Below are 7,849 nucleotides of genomic sequence, written 5' to 3'. Positions count from 1 at the left end.
GTAGCCATTGTTCTCGCACTTCCCTCATTGTTGCAAGTCTCTCTTCCTCTGGCTAAAGTGAGTGCTGGGGGCTTTAGAAGGCTGATGCCCTCCCCCTCACTCCCTTCATTTTTCACTTTTTCCCCTTCCAGAGGCCAGACATTAAAGACTAGGATGTTAAAAACAACTTCATATAAGAGAAAAATTAGAAAGTGACCATACATGCCCAGGGAAAAACTCAGAGAAGACCTGAGAAGATCTTAAATTTGCACTTTTATTAATAATAGTAATAATAAACACAATGAAAACAATAAACAAAAGCACCAAACCCTGGGGAAGGGGGAGAATCTGATTTCCAGAGTTACCACATTATTAGGTTCACATGTCCAGTGTTTGACAAAAATAATCACAAGCCATACAAAGAAACAAGAATATATGGCCCATTCAAAGGAAAAAATAAATCAACAGAAACTCCCTGAATGACTAAATGGCAGATATATGAGACAAACACTTTAAATAAATGTTTTAAAAATGATAAAAGAAGATATGGAGAAAGTAAAAAAAATGATGTGTGAACAAAATGGAAATATCAATAAAGAGATAGACAACCTAAAAAGGAACCAAAAAGAAATTCTGGAGCTGAAAAGTGCTATATGTGAAATAAAAAATTCACTAGAGGCATTCAAAGGCAGATTTGAACAGGCAGAAGAAAGAATTAGTGAACTTGAGGATAGCACAATGGAAATTATCGAGTCTGAGGAACAGAAAGAAAAAAGATTGAAGAAAAGTGAACAGAGCCTAAGGGACCTGTGGGACACCATCAAGTGAACTAACATAAGCATTGTGGGAGTCCCAGAAGGAGAAGAGAGAGAGAAAGGGGGAGAGAGAATATTTGGAGAAATAATGGCTGGAAACTCCCCAAATTTGATGAAAGACAAGAATATAAATATCCAAGAAGCTCAACGCACTCCAGGTAAAATGAACCTAAAGAGACCCACAGAGAGACACATTATAATCAAACTTTCCAAAGCAAAACAGAAAGAATCTCAAAAGCAGCAAGAGAAAAGCAGATCATTACATATAAGAGATTCTCAGTAAGATCATCAGCAGATTTCTTATCAGAAACTTTGGAAGCCAGAAGACAATAGGATGATATGGTCAAAGTGTTAAAAGGAAAAAACTTGTCAATCAAGAATCCTATATTTGGCGAAACTGTCTTTCAAAAGTGAAGGAGAAACTAAGACGTTCTCAGATAAACAAAAATTGACAGGGTTTGTGACCACAACACCTGGACCACAAAAAATACTCAAGGGAGTCCTGCAAGGTGAAATAAAAGGATGCTAGAAAGTGACGTGAAGACATATGGAGAAATAAAAACCTCAATAAAGGTGAATACATCAACAATGATAAAAGCTAGTGTTATTGCAACAATCATTTGTAACCATTTTTTGTTTTCTACATGACTTAAGAGACTAATACATCTAAAGAAAAACAACTATTAGTGTAACAGCTAGTATTACTGCAACTTGGGTTTGTAACTCCCAACCTTGTTTACTAAATAATTTAAGAGACCAATGTATTTGAAAGAGTTATTAGTTTATGTTTTTGGGATACACAATGTATAAAGATGTAATTTTTGGATATCAACAATCGAAAGGGTGGGGTAGAGCTGTAAAGGAGCAGAGTTTTTGTATGTTATTGAAATTTAAGCTTGCACAAATTCAAATTAGAGTGTTATAACCTTAGAATGTTAAGTGTAATCCCCATGGTAACCACAAGGAAAATAGCTATAGAATATACACAAAGGGAAATTAAGAAGGAATTTAAACATTTCACTACAAAAAATCAACTAAACACAAAAGAGCACAGTAATGCAGGAGATGAGGGACACAAAAGCTATAAGGCATACAGAAAACAGCACAATGACGGAAATAAGTCTCTCCTTATCAGTAATTACTTAAATATAAATGTATTAAACTCTCAAATCAAAAGACAAAGATTTGCAGAATGCATAAAAACAGATGATCCAATATATGTTGTCTACAACAGACTCACTTGAGATCCCAAGAAGTTGCATATGAAAGTGTGGAAAAGATATTTTATGCAAATAGTAACCAAAAGAGAGAAGAGGTGGCTGTCCCAATATTAGATATAATCGGTTTTAAATAAAAAAAATTATAGGAGACAAAGAAGAGCATTATATATTAATAAAATATTCAATACAGTAAGAAGACATAACAATTATAAACATTAATGCACCTGAGGGCAGACCATCAAAATATGTGAAGCAAAATCTCACAGCACTGAAGGGAGAAATAGACAATTCTACAATAATCATAGGAGATTTCAACTTCCCACTTACTAAGGGGAAGGATTATTGGTTAATAATGGTTAGGACGATCAGACAATGCTAAGGAAGGAAGGAAATAGAGGACCTAAAAAGAACACTAAACTAGCTAGACATGATAGACATATACAGAACACTCTACCAAACAGCAGCAGAATACACATTCTTCTCAGGGGCACATGGGACATTTTCCAGGATAGGTCATGTGTTAGGCCATAAATTAAGTCTCAATCAATTTTAAAAGATGGTTATCATAAAAAGTATCTTCTCTGAGTACAATAGGATGAAGTTGAAAATCAATAACAAAAGGAAAACTGGAAAATTCACAAGTTGTAGAAATTAAACAACACTCTTTTAAACAACCAATGGGTCACATAAGAAATTACAAGGGATATTAGAAAATACTTAGAGATGAGTGAGAACAAAAACACAACAAATGAACACTTATGAGACACAATGAAAACAGTGTTAAGGGGCAAATTTATAGCTATAAGTGCTTATATTAAAAAACAAGGAAGGGAGCCAGCCCTCTGGTTAAGTTCAGCATGCTCTGCTTCAGTGGCCAGGGTCTGCAGGTTTGGATCTCAGATGTGGACCTATACCATTTGTCAGCCATGCTGTGGCAGCGTCCTAAGTGTAAAGTAGAGGAAGAGTGGCATAGATGTTAGCTCAGGGCTAATCTTCCTCAAGCAAAAACAAACAAAACCCCCACAAAACAAGAAAGATCTCAAATAGACAACCTAACTTTATGACTAATGGAACTAGAAGAAGAAGAACAAACTAAACTCAAAATTAGCAGAAGGAAGGAAATAATAAAGATTAGAGCAAAGATAAATAAAATAGAGAATAGAAAACAATAGAGAGAGGCCGGCCCTGTGGCTGACTAGTTAAGTTTGTGCACTCTGCTTTGGTGGCCTGGGGTTCACCAGTTCAGATCCTGGGTGCAGACCTACACACCACTCATCAAGCCATGCTGTGGTGGCATCCCACATAGAAGAGCTAGAAGGACTTACAACTAGAATACATAACTATGTGCTGGGGCTTTGGGGAGAAAAAAAAGAAAAAAGAGGAAGATTTGCAACAGATGTTAGCTCAGGGCCAATTTTCCTTAAAAAACAAAACAAAATAAAAAAGAGAAAACAACAGAGAAAATCAATGAAACCAAAAGTTGGTTCTTTGAAAGGTCAACAAAAGTGAAAAACCTTTAGCTAGTTGGACTGAAAAAAAGACTCAAATTACTAAAATCAAAAATTAAAGTGGGGATATTACTACTGATTCTATAGACATAAAAGTGATTATAAGAGAGTATTATGAACAACTGTATGTTAACAAACTGCATAACCTAGATGAAATGAACAAATTCTTAGAAACACAAAACCTACCAAGACTAAATCACAAAGAAATGGAAAAGCTGAATAGATTTGTAAATGTTAAGGAAATTGAATCAGTAATAAAAATATCTCTCAAGAAAGCTCTGGACTTAATGGCTTCATGGGTGAATTCTACTAAACATTTAAAGAAGAGCTAATACAAATCCTTCTCAAACTTTTCTAAAATTTGGAGAAGAGGGAACACCTCCTAACTCATTCTATGAGGCCAGCAGTACCCTGAAACCAAAGCCAGACAAAGACACTACAAAAATCAAACTACACACTGTGGTGTCCCTTATGAACACTGATGCAAAAATTCTCAACAAAATACTAGTAAACAGAATTCAGCAGCATATTAAAAGGATTATATAACATGACCAAGTGGGATTTATTCCTGAAATGCAAGGATGGTTCAACATACTAAGAATGATCAATGTAGTACGCCACATCAACAGAATGAAGGCAAAAAACCCCCATGTAGTCTTCTCGGTTGATACAGAAAAAGCATTTGACAAAATTCAGTATCATTTCATGATAAAAAAACACTCAAAAAACTAGAAATAGAAGGAAACTACCTTACATAATAAAAGCCATATATGAAAAATGCATAGCAAATATGATACTCAGTGGTGGAAGGAAACATTTCCTCTAAGACCAGGAGCACAGCAAGGATTCCCAATTTCTATTCAACACAACACTGGAAGTTCTGGCCAGGGCAAGCAAAAGAAATAAAAAATTTCAAATTGGAAAGTAAAATGATCTCTGTTTGCACATTATATGATCTTATATGTCAAAAACCCTAAAGATTCTACAAAAAAGTGTTAAAACTAATAAATGAATTTAAGAAAGTAGCAGGGTCCAAAGTCGACTTGAAAAAATCAGTTGCACTTGTATACGTGAACAAAGACAATATGACAAAGAAATTACAAAAACAATTCCATTTACAATATCTTCAAAAAAAGAGAAAATTCTTAGGAAATAACTTAACGAAGGAGGTGAAAGACTTGTACAATGAAAACTACAAAACTTTGCTGAAAGAAATGGAATAAGACATAAATAAATGGAAACACATCCCATGTTCATGGATTGAAAGACTTAATGTTGTTAAAATGCTGATACTACCCAAAGTGATCCACAGATTCACTGCAATCACTATCAAAATCCCAGTCATGTTCTTTGGAGAAATAGAAAAACTCATCCTAAAATTCATATGGAATCTCAAGGAACCATGAATAGCCAAGACGATTTTAAAAATAAAGAACAAAATGGGGAGACTCATACTTCCTGACTTCAAAACTTACTGCAAAGCTACAGTAATGAAAACAGGGTGGTACTGGCATAAAGACTTAGAGACCAATGGAACACAACAGAGAGCCCAGAAATAAACTCTCACGTATATGGTCAAATGATTTTTGACAAGGCTGCCAACACCATTCAGTGGAGAAAGGACAGTCTTTTCAACAAATGGTGCTGGGAAAACTGGATTTCCACATGCTAAAGAATGAAGTTGGACCCTTATCTAACACCATATGCAAAAATTAACTCAAAATGGGTTAAGGACCTAAATGTAAGACCTTAAACAAAAAGACCTCTAACAATAAAATTCTTAGAAGAAAACACAAGACAAAATCTTCACAACATTGGATTTGACAATGATTTCTTTGATATGAAACAAAATGTACAGGTGGCAAAAGAAAAAATAGCCCAACTGGACTTCACGAAAATTAAAAAATTTTGTACATCAAAAGACATTATCCACAGAGTAAAGAGGCAGCCCATAGAATGAGAGCGAATATTTGCAAATAATACATCTGATAAGGGATTAATATCCAGAACATATAGAGAACACTTAAAGCTCAATAACAAAAAACAAATAAGCAGATTCCAAAATGGGCAAAGGACTTCAATAAATACTTCACCAAAGATGATATATGAATGGGCAATAAGCACATGAAAAGATGCTCCATGTCAGTAATCATTAGAGAATTGCAAATCAAAACTACAATAAGATGAGGCTGGCTCAGTGGCGTAGTGGTTAAGTTCACATGCTCTGCTTTGGCAGGCCCAGGGTTCGCGGGTTCGGATCCTGGGCGCAAACCTACACACTGCTCATCAAGCCATGCTGTGGTGGTGTCACACATACAAAGCAGAGAAAGACTGGCACAGACATTAGCTCAGCAACAATCTTCCTCAAGTAAAAAGAGGAAGATGGGCAACAGATGTTAGCTCAGGCCCAATCCTCCTCACTGAAAACCCCACAAAACCCAGAAAAAAACAACAAAAGAACTACAACAAGATAGTATTGCACACCCACTGGGATGGCTACTTTCAAAAAAACAAAAGGCAAGAAATGTTGGAGAGGATGCAGAGAAATTGTAATCCTTGTGCAATCCTTGTGTAATCCTTGTGATTGTTGGTGGGAATGTAAAATGGAGCAGCTGCTGTGGAAAACACTATGGTTTCCTCAAAAAAATTAAACATAGAATCACCATATAATTCAGCAATCCCACTTCTGGGCATATACCCTAAGAATTGAAAGCAAGATCTTGAAGAGGGATTTGCACACCCATGTTCATAGCAGAGTTTTCACAACAGCCAACGGGGGAAGCAACCCGTGTCCATCAAAGGATGAAGAGATAAACAAAACGTGGCATATACATACACTGGAATATCACTCAGCTTAAAAAGAAAGAAAATTCTGGGGCTGGCCTAGCGGTGCAGCGGTTAAGTGCGCACATTCTGCTTTGGCGGCCCGGGGTTCGCCAGTTCGGATCCCAGGTGTGGACATGGCACTGCTTGGCACGCCATGCTGTGGTAGGCGTCCCACATATAAAACGTAGAGGAAGATGGGCACGGATGTGAGCTCAGGGCCAGTCTTCCTTAGGAAAAAAAAAAAAAGAAAGAAAGAAAATTCTGACCTATGTAACAATATGGATGAACCTTGGGGACATTATGTAAGTGAAATAAGCCAGTCACAAGAAGACAAATTCTGTATGATTCCACTTATGTGAGCTACTTAGAGTAGTCAAAATCACAAAGACATGAAGCTTTAAGGTGTTGACAGGGCTGGAGGGGAAGAGAGAATGGGGAGTTACTGTTTAATGGGGCTAGAGTTTCAATTCTACGAGATGAAAAGAGTAACAGGGACGGATGGCCGTGATGGTCACACAACAATGAGAATGTGCTTAATACTAGCGAACTATGCCCTTAAAAATGGCTGAGGTGGTAAATTTTATGTTATGTGTATTTTACCACAATAAAACAAAAGCAAACAAATGAATAGAAAAAATATGATGGGGCCATACATAATATTTTGACCAACGATTAAGACTGAATACGGGAGATTTCAAATGCATCATAGCTATAAACTATGGGAGTCAAGAGACGATGAAGGTAACTTCTTGGGGAGGTGGAGAGTGACTCCTCGGGGTGGGGGGTTTGAGTGGGCTTTGAAGGAAGAGGGTGTTTGATGAGCAAAGGCACAGCCCAGGAGGAAGGGTGCTCCAGGCAGAGGAAGAAGACAAGCCCGGGCAGCAGGGTGGGAAGTGCCACCATGCTTGGGATGTGGCAAGCGAATCAGCTGGGGCAAAATGGGGGGCAGAAGCATCAGGCCTTATAAGACAGACCTGGCTGCCTGGCTTTGATCCCTGGGCAATGGGAGTCCTTGGAGATTTTCAAGTCACTACATGACAGTAAAGATTTTAGTATTGGCTTATCACTTCCATGAATGTTTACTAATCACCTACTATGTGTCTACCACTCAGCATTTTGGGGGAGGAAATTAATAACAAGCCACTTTTGCCCTTGGGGAACGTATATTTGCACTGGGGACAAAAAATATGTACTCATGAGTGACAGAGTTCATTGTGTCTCTGCCTAAAATGAGAAGACAGTAATTACTCATTTAGAGGGTCAATGTAGTCAATAAAATAACAAAAGCTTATATTGCGCTTACTATGTGCTAAGGACTATTCCAGGCCTTTGTATATATGAATTTAATTAATACAACATCTATGTGAGGTAGATACCATTAGTACCCCACTTGACAGATGAGAAAACAGAGACATGGAGAGTTTCAGTAGCCTGTCCAGCACCTGAACCAGTGAGTAGATGAAAGGATTGACCCCACAGTCTGGATCTATAGGCTGTGACT

The sequence above is a fragment of the Equus przewalskii genome, chromosome 30 (genome assembly GCF_037783145.1).
Source record: "Equus przewalskii isolate Varuska chromosome 30, EquPr2, whole genome shotgun sequence".
In the NCBI taxonomy this organism is placed as follows: domain Eukaryota; kingdom Metazoa; phylum Chordata; class Mammalia; order Perissodactyla; family Equidae; genus Equus; species Equus przewalskii.
Note: the sequence above shows the minus strand (reverse complement) of the source record.